Here is a 13,472-nt window from a genome sequence, read left to right as displayed (position 1 = left end):
CCTCACAGTTCTGTCTCAACTGTAGGATTTGGGGGGATAAAATGAAGTAAATATATGAAAGAGACCCTGTATATTGTTGGGAAGGGTATATAAACTCAAGATTCTATATTTTATTTTTCATGTGATTTCTTCCCACTCATCAGATGCATTAATCAACTTCTGATTAGCTGGCTCATTTGTAAGAGAATTGTCTTTAGATGTATTGCTTTCAAATTATTCTTGATACAGTTTAGCAAAAGAGGTGATGAAGTTCTTATTGACTGATTATCTTCTAGTTGATTTTATTCTTTGACTTATTGTAGACTGGCAGGAAGCCATTTATACCAAATATGTAATTATTTCTTAATTTCAAAGAAGTTTGAAATATGAATGAAGGTTTTTGGCTTGGGGTGGGATGGGAAAAAGGTGATTTGGGTGGGGCAGGGAGACTCCTTCTGAATCATTCATTCACTACTTTATATTTTTTACCTAACTTCTAAAATGAAGGAGACTTTTATTAAAATTTTCTGATGCAATAAGAGTTGTATGTAATAGAACCCTTAATTGAAAATGAAAATGATTGACTTAGTGAGGAAAGGAAGATGTGCCAGAACACAGTTGACCTCTATATCCATTGGTTCTGCATCCACAGGTTCAGTCAGCTGTGAACTCAACTAACTGTGGATCAAAGATACTCGAAAAAACTTCTAGAAAATCCCACAAGGTGAAACTTGCGTTTGCCACGTGGACGGCTATTGACATAGCATTTGCATTGTGTTAGTTATTATCAATAATCTAGATATGATTTTAGTATATGGGAGGATGTGCATAGAATATATGCAAATACTGTGCCATTCTACGTAAGGGACTTGAGTGGATTTTGGTTTCCAAGGGGGTGGAGGAACCAGTCCCCTGAGGATGCTGAGGGATGATGTATATAGACCAGTGGTCCAGTTTGCACTTCACAACTGCCTGTGCAGGATTAAAACATAAGACACTGGGGCTCTTGTGAAACAGGGCCCTCAGTGTTTCAGAGTTCTACCGGTAATCATGATGTGTAGCCAGGATTGAGAATTACTGCCTCCCACAATGGTAGTTATATAATCGAGTTTATACTTTTCTTTTGAACTTCCTGCCACTCAGTGAAAAGGGGGAAACAGGAGTTTCATAGCTCTTAATGGCTTAAAAACTTCCATCACTGGAAGAGGCACTTTTTTCCCTCCATGAAACTAATAAAGGTTGATCTTGTAGATGTCTGCAACTGCTCACTTTCTTTAATAAATAGTTTTTATCAAAGAATTGAGAAACATTTTTTACCTGGCGAGCTTTTTATTGATCCTTGTTTGAAGCTGATGATATAATATTAAATCCTGTGTGATGGTGTTTCTGCATGAAGCTAAGTGCAGCTTCTTGAAGCCAAAGGTTGCATTTTGTTTGTGTTTATATTTGTAGCCCCTAGCACATTTTCCAGCACATATACTGGAGGTATTTTATAAAGGCCTTTGCAATAAATGAGTTCAAATGTTTCATTTCCTGGTGAATTAACTTGCCATGAGATAGAGCTTAGAAAATCTAGAGTAAGAGATGATTAGCATGTTTGCTAGACCATCTGTCACTAATATTGATTGTTTCGACTTGGCACTGGAGACTTGTTTTTTTGGGAGTGGGTAGCTTGTATAAAGTTAAAAAAAAAAAGTTGGAAAAACCTCCTGTTATTCTGTATCCCTCTCTTTGGTGGCTTAAAATCAGTTTTTAAAAACTTGTCATTCTCACTAGTCAGTAAGCATGAAGGCAGGCATTGGTTATTCCAGTAGCCACACTGTTCTAGTAACTGGTAGCGGTTTCTGCCTTGCCCCCTTCCAAATCTGTTTGACGTGCCTACCAGAGTGATCCTTTGAAAACCTCAGTCAGAGCACACCACTCCTCTGCTCCAAACCTTGCTGTGATTTCCTGCCTCACTGAGGTGCAGAGTCAGTGTCCTCACAGTGGCCTGTGTCCTGGACGTGATGGCTGCCCCTGGCCGTCTTGCGTGTCTGACATCAGCCAGTGCGCTCTCCACCAGCTGCGCCGGCCTCCGAGCTGTGCTGGCAGGCCCTGGCCCTCGGCCTTTGCGCTTGTGGCCCCCGCAGCGTGAGATGCTGCTCCTCTCCATCACCGCCTGGCCGGCTTCCCTTGCTTTACCTTCAAGTCTTTGCTTGTTGTGTAGTTGCTAAGTCGTCTCCGACTCTCTTCGATGCCATGGACCATAGCCCGCCACCCTCCTCTGTCCATGGGATTTCCCAGGCAAGAATACCAGAATGGGTTACCATTTCCTTCTCCAGGGGATCTTTCTGACCCAGGGATCGAACCCACATTTCCCGCATTGCAGGCAGATTCTTTACCACCAAGCCACCTGGGAAGCACCAGTCTTTGCTTAAATGTCACTTTGTTGTGCGGCTTTACCAGATCACGTTTCAGTTTCAGCCCCAGCTTCCCCACCCCACCCTTTATTCCTCTTTATTATTTTTTCCGTTAGTATTTGTCACCATTGGACATGGCACATGTTTCAAATTTAAAAAAATTATCTCTCTCCTCAAATAATGTATAAGCTCAGTGAGGGCAGGATTTTTGTCTGATTTGTTTACTGCTTTATTTCCATCTGCTAGAGCAGTTCCTGGCATAGAGGTAAACATTTGTTGAGCAAATCAATTAATGAAGCAGACACTATATATTGTAATATAGAGTTCTGTTGGGATTCAGTATTATTTTTATTTTAAATTTTAAGGGAGGTGTAGCGTAGTCAAGTTTTGCGTTTCCTGTCCCGAAGTTGTACCTCTTACTGTGGCAGCACTGCCACGTGACTCACGTGCATGTTAAAGGAGGCTGAGGTCTCGTCCTAGGCTGTTCTGTTGAGAAATGAATTTCGATCCTTTATAAAACCAGTCCTACCTTGAGGTGACTTTAATGACAAAAGCACTTAAGGTTTTAGATGTATATCAAGTTCAGCTTATTGATGAGATGAATTATGAGGATGGAATAATTCACAATAACCAGAAATATTTTAAAAATGTAAAAATTTTGGTGAGAAATTGGTCAGTGGGAGAATTCTTGACTTGGGTAATCTGAGTATGATTTTCATCCTGACTGATATGAGGGATTGTGAATCAAGATGCAAGTATAATACCTGTTCCTAGTATCATGTTTACCCTTTTGCTAAAGTCAGAAGAGTCTTTACAGTGGCCCCTGGGGCTCCCCTTGATCTGATGCTCCTGTGTTCCTTCTCTGACTTCTCCTTTCCCCCTGCTCACACCACACCAGCCTGCTGGCACGCTTGCTCTTCTCTGCTTGCATGGCACACTCCTCACTTAGGGGCTTTGCACCGCTCAGCCGTCTGCCCAGATACTCATGGCCAGCTCTCCCACTTCCTTCCTGTCCTTGCTCGGATCTCCCCTTCTCAGGGGGGCTGACGGTGACCTCTCTGTTGACACCACATGCTGCCCCCAGACCCGTGCTCTCCCTGTCCTCGTCCCCTGACATGCTCTTCTTCTCTTTAAACATAGCATGTACCTCCTCTAAAATATTAGATAATTTTCCCATTATGGTAGGTTTTATTATCTTTCTTCTAGAATGTAAGTGTCAAAGGTAGGACCTTTGTTTGGTTCCTTGGAGAACAGTGAAGAGCTGGAGGAGGACTAGAGCAGTGCTTGGCATGTGGCAGGTTATCAGTGAATGTTTGCTGAGTGAGTGAATGAATGAGCAAATCATTCCTCTCCTTCCAAGTTCACATCATTCACAGTTGACCTTTATTTACTGCTGTGATAGTGGATAGATTTGTGTAATTAACATCTATAGGAACAACCTTTGAAATAATACCACTGGTCTTTGTACCTCCATGTTGTAACTTGGGTTAGAATTCCCTTCCTTTTAAGGCTGCAGATACCACATCATATGTTTACACCACACTGTGTGTATCCACCCATCCGTGGGCAGACACTTCAGTTGCTTCCACATTTTGGTGGTTATGAATAGTGCTGCTTTGAGCATGGGTGTGCACATACTGCTTGAAGGCTATAAACTCTCGAGATCTGTTAGCTTAAGGAAATCACATCAATCAGTTATATTTTCTGTATATGCCTCCATCTTACTTAAAGTTAAACCTCTTAACTTTATTTCCAGAGGTCTTAATTTTACTTAACAGCATGTCTTTCTTTTATGTAATCTATTCTTAAAAAATTTGTATGGTTCTATAAGCTGTGGAAATATAGATGGTCTGCTTTTTTAGAGTGATACAATCTTGGAAAAATATACATCAAAAAGTGGACCAAGTTCCTTGAAAGAATGAGCAGTTACTCACTGTTGTGTCTCCCAAATTACCTAGGCTGTGAGGGCTGGAAGCAGTAGAGTGAGAACCAGGGAAGTGTTCTGTTGAGAAAGCAAAAGCAAGAGAATAAAAGCAAAATGCAAGAAAAGCAAGAGAAAGCAAAAGAAAGGATGAACTGCAGTGTTGAGTGCTGCTGGGGAGTGAGCAGAGCGAATGAGGTGATTCGAAGGGTACTTGGGTTTAGTGCCCTGAGGCGAGAGTGGTCCAGATGGAGTGAGTTGCGGTGACAGGGAGGAGAAAGGGAACGTTAGTAAGTACAGATAAGTTTAAGATGGTTGGTACTGACGATAGCAGAGGGGAATTTAAAAGGTTTTGGTTTTTTTTGTAGGCGTGCCATGAGCATATTTAGAAGCTGATGGGAAGGCTCTAGTTGAGGGAGATGTTGACTGTTTGAGAGAAGGGTTAGTCAATAGTTGTAGCCAGACGTAGGAGGGGATGGGATGCAGGTGAAGAAGGAGCTGGCGTCCGATGGAGAAGGAGGATGGGATGGAGGCAGAGCTGGACTTGTACTGGATGCAGGTGGTTTGCAGGTTTGAGTCTTGGAAGGATAGAGGAACTCCCACTGAAGTTTCTGGCTTTTTTCTCCAAACTAGGAGATGAGGTCATCTGTTGAGAATTATGAGTTAGGAAGGGGAATTACAGTTTTGAGGAGACTAAATAGGGTTTGATATGGATTTCAATTGCTGGGCTTTTCGAAGGAGTGGCACTGTCCGCTCCGTTTGGATGTATATTAAGCATAAAGTTAGATGTCAGGTACTTGAGGAAAAAATAACGTACTAACCTTTTGCTGTATAACTTGACACATATATTGAATTCTTACCAAGTGCAGTGTATTGTAAGACAGGTTTCATACTTAGGGAGCTCATAAACTTATAGAGAACATTTATCAAATGCAATAAGCATTAAGAACAGGACTGAAACCTGAGAGGTCATGTCTGACTGCAGAAGAGCTAGATCTTTGTGTATGGAAAAGATTTTCAGCAAGTGTATATGGGGAGTGGGGGCGAGAAAGGGCTTCCTGCTGCAGAGAGTAGAGCTAACAGTGTGTTGGTACCGTGTTAATGGCCTGATGAATAGTCCAGGTCGTTCAAAATTATCCTGAATCAGTGTGTCTCGGTGTAGTTTAAAAGCGTCAGAGAACTTAGGACTTTAAAGAAAATTTCATAAAAATATATGACCCCCTCAGAGAAACTCAAGTACATACCTATTTTAGGGAAAATGTATGGCTAGCATCCAATATGTGACAAGCTTTATACAGCATTGTAATTTCCCAGTTTGGGTGATGAATTCAGAGCTCATTGAGTGTAAGTTGCATTATTGGATTCATTCAAGCTTTTTTTCCTCTATTCAACAGAGGATTAAAAAAAAAATTGCAAATTTGAATCCAGAACTTGGAAAATGCCAGTTGTCTAAATACAGTACCATATTGTGATAAATATAGCTATTGAAATTTTAAGAATCTTTTCACAAAACTTTTAATATTCATAGCAGAACTTTTTTTGGAATGTTATCTGAAAAACAGAGGACCATTTTATTATCAGAGCTGACTATTAATTAGGGTATTGTTTCAGATATAAAAGTTGATCTGCCACTGAAATTCTATTTGAATATGTATAGTTCCAAGCTTGCTTTGTGTATTTAATAACTTTAGTACCATAATTACTCTGTTTACAATTAAGTTTTGGTGAATATGCTAATATGGAATATACCAGTGAATGATTTCAGAAAGGACGGTGTTGATTTACATTTTCATGTGCTTTTTACTTGAATCTGAATTTCATTTAATGTCAATGGGAGAAGAAGAAGTGGTCAGGTTATGTAATGGTTAGTGACAGTAAACTTTCTTTTCTTTGAAATCTCTCTCTTGGATTGGCCATCATAACTTGGATTTGCTTTGCTCCAGCTGGGCAGAAATTATGCAGAAAGATTTAATTTGGTGGACGTTTGTTCCCTCTGGTTTATTCTTTTAATAGAAACCTTAGTGTAGGTATTGGTTTCATTGTTAGGAGAAACCTATAATATACTAAGGCAATTGTTTAATTCCAGTGAGTATTTTAAGTTCTTTGCTGAGGCAAATACTTATGGTCATGTTATTTATTACAGTTTTTGACCAGAGATTTCTGATTTTAAGTACTTCTCCTTTCTTCTTTTCAGAAATCCTTTTAAAAGGACAAGGAGATTGAGACACACAGACTTCATATTCTCTGAAGCTCGGAGACGTCTTTCACTCTGAACCAGAGAATAAGAGGAGTGGCCAAGTGGAGCGAAGGTCAGACAGGGTGCGGGGGTGCCAGGAGGGGGCTCCCTCAGGTCCGAGACCCGATCAGGTCTCAGGCAGAGCTGGCAGAGTAGGGTTCTCCAAAGGAAGCGGCCCACCCCGAGGGCACAACCGGTAGCCTTTGTTGGGAAGAACAGGAGTGGGTGGTGGCAGAAGAGGGCCCAGGGACACTTGACGGTGTGAAAATGTTCCAGTGTGGTTGGTACCCAAGTGTGGATGCGCGTGCAGAGATCTGTCAGCCTTTGTGGAACATTTATGCAGGTTATCAATTTATTGCCTCTCAATTCCATAAACATCTTTCTTTGCTCTGTTGATGATGCTTGAACTAGACCCGGTAAACCTTTTTTCCTCTCCAGCACGATGTTGGGTGAGTCGGTAGAGGGTGAGGGAGGGACACTGCCAGGCGGAGGGGGAAGGGGCCTCTCTTGCTGTTGCATTGTCCTTGGTTTTCCCCTCCCCCTTAAAGAGCGGATGAGCAAAGCATGCTTATCCTTCATGGCTTTGTTTAGCCTCCCAGTAGCAGTTATCTGGTTTCCACCAGCACCCCAGCAGGTGGAGTCCTGTGTCCAGCAGGCGCCCTCGCTAGCTCTGCCGCCCAGTGGGCTGCGGCCACAGCCCATCCAGTGCGGGGTTCCTTTCCATCTTCTCTCCTTTGATCTTGTAGATTGTTCCCGCCCCCTGCCTTTGCTCTTACTTAGGGTTCTCTTACCCCTTTTAATAGTCAGCTACCTTTTTACAAATTAATGATTTTTTATTGTAAGTTTTTTTCAGTGATTTATGCATTTTAACTCCTGATTGGATCCTGACTGTTATAACACTTAAGGTTTGTGTAATCAGCTGTTAATTTTACATAAATTTTAAAATAGAATGAAATAAATCATGTGTATAACTTGATTAGTTTTAATGATGTGAACATACAATATAGATATTACCCAGACTGGGGTGTGGGACATGACCAGAGCCCCAGAAACCTTCTAACTCAGTGATCCTGCTGTTTGACTTCTGTCATTACGGAGTAGGCTTCGCAGGTGGCGCTAGTGGTAAAGAACCTGCTAGCCAGTGCAGGAGACTCAAGAGATGTGGGTTCGATCCCTGAATCGGGACGATCCCCTGGACAAGGAAATGGTAACCCACTCCAGTATTCTTGCCTGGAGAATCTCATGGACAGAAAAACCCACTGGGTTCCAGTAGTCCATGGGGTCGAAAGGGTTGGACATGACTGAAGTGACTTAGCACATCACGGGTTAATGAGATGAATCATAGATTATGTTGTCTTGTGTCTGGCTTCCTTTTATCAGCATACCACTTGGGTGGGTGGTGTTACTCAGTCGCTAAGTCATGTCCAACTCTTTGCAAGCGCATGGGCTGTAGCACACTAGTCTCCTTTGTCTTCCACTGTCTCCCGGAGTTTGAGCAAATTCATGTCCATTGAGCTGGTGATGCTATCTAACCACCTCATCCTCTGCTGCCCCCTGCTCTTTTTGCCTTCAAACTTTCCCAGTATCAGAGTCTTTTCCAGTGAGTTGGCTGTTTGCATCAGGTGGCTAAAATGGGGCCTTTATTGGAGCCTTAGCTTCAGTATCAGTCCTTCCAATGAATATTTAGGGTTGATTTCCTTTAGGATATGGGCTTTCCTGTAGCTCAGCTGGTAAAGAATCCACCTGTGGGTCAGAAGACCCCCGTTCAGTTCCTGGGTTGGGAAGACCCCCTGGAGAGGGATAGGCTACCCACTCCAGTGTTCTGGGGCTTCCCTGGTGGCTCAGACGGTAAAGGATCCTTCTGCAGTGCGCGAGACCTGAGTTCCATCCCTGGGTTGGGAAGACCCCTGGAGAAGGAAATGGCAACCCACTTCAGTATTCTGACCTGGAGAATTCATGGACAGAGGAGCCTGGCAGGCTACAGTCTATGGGGTCTCAAAAGGTTGGACACGACTGAGCGACTTTCACTTTCCTTTAGGATTGACTGATTTGATCTCCTTGCAGTTCAAGGGACTCTCAAGAGTCTTCTCCAGCACCACAGTTCAAAAGCATCGATTCTTCAGCACTCAGCCTTCTTTATGGTCCAACTCTCACATCAGTTCTCACTGAAAAAACGATAGCTTTGACTATACTGACTTTTGTTGGCAAAGTGATGTGTCTGGCGGTTCATCTATTGTATTGTATCTGTTTTCCTATTGATGGATATGTGGGTTTCCAGTGTTTGGCCATTCTGAGTAAAGCTGCTGTCATCCTTTAACGTGGGTTTGGTGGATGTGTTTCCGTCTCTCTTAGGTGTGTGCAGGAGAGGAGTTGTTGGGTCGGGTCGCAGCTACGGCACAGCAGATTTTCAGTGTGGTTGAGACGTTGACTCATGTGTGAGAACTCCATTTGCTCTGCATCCTTACCAGTAGCTGGTTTGTCAGGCTTTCACAGTTCAGATCTTCACAACTTTTTAGGAATAGATAATTTAAATGTTGTTTAAACTCTTTATATTGTGGTAAGAGAAGAAAACCTTCTAAAGTCTTTTTATGAATTGAGCATAACCAGCTGCATTTGTTTCAGTCTTTTGTTTCTCCTCGCATTTTAAGAGATAGGTTATTCCATGTGTAAACTAGATAGCCGGGGGAATTCGCTGCATGGCTCAGGGCGCTGAGACTGGGGCTCTGACAGCCCGGGGTGGGGTGGGGTGGGGTGGGGTGGGGTGGGAGGGAGGGAGGTTCAGGGAGGAGGGAACATGCGCACATCTGTGGCAGACTCATGCTGACGGATGGCAGAGGCCTGCACGACACTGGAGAGCAGTTACCCTTCAGTTAAAAGTAAATGTTTTAAAAAAAGGTTAGTGACCAGATGCTTGTTTATTAACCACTGCCATTGTCAACCCTCTCACACCCAGCAGAAGCCAGCTCTGAGCACTGACATGGCTGTTGGTTGTCTGTGGCCCACCTAAGATTTTAGGACTGGCTGGAGGGGGATCGCAGTATCTTTTTCCACAAAAAGCCACTGGAGGAAAGGAGTTTCAGTTAGGATTATTCTAAAGAAAATTCTGTGTTGTAGCAGCCCCTTTCTGTCAGAGCAGCAGAGTATATTTCATTGACTTCTTCACATTCACGTAGAGTATCTAGAGGTGTGAGGGAAGTTTTAACCCAAGGATAAGGTTAGTTTCAAATACTGACTAGTAACCAACCTTCCATTCCATTCCATTCCAAAGCAACTGGTGATACAAAGGACCTACATTTTACAAGTTAGATGAATTGTTTTCTGTAGTTAGTTTACTTGGATTCGTTTGATATATATGGTGGTGGTTTAGTCGCTAAGTCGTGTCTGACTCTTGCGACCCCGTGGACTGTAGCCCACCAGGCTCCTCTGTCCATGGGATTCTCCAGGCAAGAGTACTGGAGTGGGTTTCTCCAATACTTTTTCATCTCCCTAATATGTGTGGATGACTAAAAGGGAAAAAAAGCTGGGTTCCCACCTCATGTCTTATACCAGTATAAGTGTAGACGGACAAAAGAATTAGCAAAGAATTTTATGAAACCATAAGATAACTAAAGGAAAACATGGGAGATGTTTGAAAAAAAAAAACAGTTTTACTGGGAGAGGTCTTTCTAAGGATGACATAAAACTCCAAAACTGAAAGTAAACGATGTCAAAGACGGATAAATCGGGAAGACTAGTTGCAATGCCAGGAGCTAATTTCTTTAATACGCATAGAGTGTGTAAGGAATTCCTGTGAATGAAACAGCAGAAGGCCACCAGTAGTTCACAGGAAGTGAAGTACAGGTTTTACTGTGGAGTCTTTTTTCTTTATTTTGTGTGTGTGTGTGTGATTGGACCAAGCTCACGAGTATGAAAGGATTTCCAATTTTGATCTCTTGGTGATTGTTAATTATAGGAACAGTCATTTTTTAAAGTTTAAAAACCATAAAATATGTCACAATTCAGAAAACCTTATTATGCACATACAGACATAATGAATCAGAGGGAACTTTTATTATAATCACCACTTGTGTCAAGAAAAATGTGTCCACCACGGGCCCCATCTGAATCCCAACTTTCTTATGCTTCCCCAAAGTCACCTCCAGCTTCTATGGTAATGGCTTTCTTTTCTTTATAGTTTTATCATTCAAATGTGTGTCCCTTAAAACTGTGGTTTAGATTTGCCAGATTTTGCTAGGTATGTTTTAAAGTCTTTTAAAATCTAGTTTTCTTCTCCCCCATCTCTTTTTTCCTCCTTTATCTGTTGAAGAAATGGGATCTTATGCACCGTACGGGTTTCCTTCCCAGAGTTAGAATTCTGCTGATTGCATTCCTGTGTCATAGTTGATCATATTCTTCTGGTCCCTTCATATCCTGTGAATTGATAGGCTGAATCAGATTCAGGGTCTGTTTACTTTTTGTTTCTTTTTTGGCAGGATTTCTTCATGGCTGGTGGCGTGTTCTTTGATCAGGAGGCATGTACTGTCTGAATAGTTCTCTGCTTTGGATGTTAGTGGCTGTCAGTGGTCAGTGTCTGGGTCCATTAATTCATTAGGAGGTGGAAGTGGTGTTAAGCCAAAACCATTTTTACTTATTAGCTGAAATTTTTCTGTGTAAGGAGAAATTTCTCTTCATCTTCTATTTGGTTACCTAGTGGTACAATTCATATATGAAAGGAAGGATAGATGCTTGATTGTTTCCCTTTATTCACCGGTTTTCAAATTTGAGTGGTTTCTTGCTATCCTCTGGAGGTGACCACTTAAGTTTTCTTACTGTTATAAACTCTTTGATTTACCCATTTTGTGTGTTTTAATCCATTATGGTTATTATCTTCATTGACTCAAATTGGCTCATCTTTGGTTAGTGGTAGTATCTTCCAGGTTGACTCCTTAGACATATTTGACGTAACTCTAGTAGTTTTTGATAGCTTCCTTGACATCTAGAAATGACGAGATCTTCCAAGATTATCTTGTACATTTCCAGCTCCAGACCTGAAATCAGTAATTTTTTCAAGGCGCCGTTTTAACAAGAAATGGTATTTCAAGAATACGGTGTGTATGCTGGGAGTGCTCCTTGTTTGCCGCTGTGTTTTCTTTTTCTAAGCTTTTTTATTTGTGAACGGGGCTTGGGAATACAAAGGTGTGTGTCTGTGTGTGTTTATATATATATATCCTTTTTGTAAAAGATAAAATACCTTCTAAATTAAAAACAGTGCTTCCAAATATAATCCTGCCTCTTCTTTCATCTGCATCCCCTTCCATATTTGAATCCTATTTTTTAAGGCCACAGCGATGGTAGAATTAAAAAAATCACATAATTATCCATTTGCATTATTCCATGTCTGCCTACAATATCCTTAGTTAACAAAACCAAGGATCATCACAATATGAGCGAAAGTTGATTTTTTTAGCTTGTTTTCCCGTTTTTTTTTGCAGTTGTGCTATGTCTGCATTGTCAGAACATATACCTGTTATATACTCTATCATCTCCTTTGTTACCCTTGTTGAGACTCAGTTCTGCAAATAATTATCTATTTACTGCTCACTGTCAGTTCTTACAGTGATGTTTCTTTAGTCATTTGGGGTATTTGAAACTTGTTTTCTAGTAGATTCTTACTCCTTTCCCCATTTCCATGCTGATAACACTTTGAAGTCCTTAGACTTGAAATTTAATTGAATATAGACTCTTTGGTTCGTATTTTCATTCCTTGAGTCTTAAATATGTTACTTCCCTTTTTTCCTGGCATAAAGTGTTGCTGTCAATATGATGACAATATGATTTTACTTTCCTTACAGAGTATCTTCTTTTTGGCCTGGAAGCACAAAGAGTATTTTCTTTAACTATTAATTTCAGTAATTTTACCAGAGTAGGCTGTGTCTTAGAGCTGGTCATCCTGGGTTGATTAGTATGTAGGTGTGATCTTTCATTTTGCAGTTTCCCATTTTTTTTTAAAAGTTCAGGAATCTTCTCTAATTTTAAATCATTTAAACTGTCTTGAATGCTATAAGGAAATTATCGAATAGGAGATTACTCTGGTGGTTTGATTAAGTTGGATAAAATTTAGAAGGCATTCCTTTTAGTATTTGATAGCACTGTGTGTTTTAGTTATTATACTCAATCTACTTAACTGTAGTTGTCAGAATCACCTTTCTTTGGTGTTTTGAATATGGGCTATTATGGTTGCACTGAAATTCCATTCAGGAAACTCTTTCAGTGATTACAAACACATTAAGAGAATTAATTGATATGAAGAAATAACAAGCACATTCATTTATTTTGAAGTTTTTTTGTTAACTTAGGATATAGACAATGAAGATATATATCAGTACTCTGTCAGGAAAAGTTAAATTTAAAAATTGCCAATAAATTAATAAAGAGCATTTGCATAAATGGAGTTTGTGTATGTAGAATGATAGTGGGTAGATACTTGCTTAAATTTTCCAGTCTAATGTGGTGTGTATGTATTTAGAATATCTAGGCTCAAAACCAAGCTACTTAGATAAACTGTCAAATCTTAACAGACCTCGTTTATCTGACGAGCCATTTCAGATGTTGCAGACTACCTTACAGCTTTTCTCAATCTCTTTTCTTTCTGTACTGCATCTATAATATAGTTTTAAGGAACTAGAATCCTAAAAACTGTTTGTTTTAAATATTTTTCAACTAGTAGATTAAAATAGGTTATTCTTAGAGTTTGAAAAAATAAATAAATAAAATAGGTTATTCTTAAGAGTTTGAAATCACATACCACCCCCATACACTGTTAGCATTAAATAGCATTTTTAGTCATTGATGATTTTATACCACTGGAACTTGAAATATTTTCTTGCAAGTAATTGCATGGATCATGTTACTTATTGCTTCCTCTTCCAAGGTAAGAGATAAACAGAATTGAGCACTT

At 40.6% G+C, this 13,472-nt stretch overlaps 1 protein-coding gene across 7 annotated transcripts in view; it reads left to right on the top strand.

The window, feature by feature from the left end:
• The window catches only part of VRK1 (VRK serine/threonine kinase 1), a 78,357-nt gene that overhangs the window by 19,289 nt on the left and 45,596 nt on the right, over positions 1-13,472 (top strand). The window contains exons 2-3 of one of the 7 annotated variants that reach the window (XM_043490114.1): positions 6,494-6,608; positions 7,379-7,440. The exons of 3 other annotated variants lie outside the window; for them this stretch is intronic. The gene's annotated coding sequence lies outside the window, so the exon portion shown is untranslated. Of the gene's footprint in view, positions 1-684; positions 704-6,493; positions 6,609-7,378; positions 7,441-10,663; positions 10,686-13,472 lie in introns of those variants that run through there. 3 more of the 7 variants (XM_043490113.1, XM_043490112.1, XM_043490115.1) reach the window with 3 other exon arrangements.

This window comes from Cervus canadensis, chromosome 17 (genome assembly GCF_019320065.1).
Source record: "Cervus canadensis isolate Bull #8, Minnesota chromosome 17, ASM1932006v1, whole genome shotgun sequence".
In the NCBI taxonomy this organism is placed as follows: domain Eukaryota; kingdom Metazoa; phylum Chordata; class Mammalia; order Artiodactyla; family Cervidae; genus Cervus; species Cervus canadensis.
This window is presented reverse-complemented; position numbering and strand designations above follow the sequence as displayed.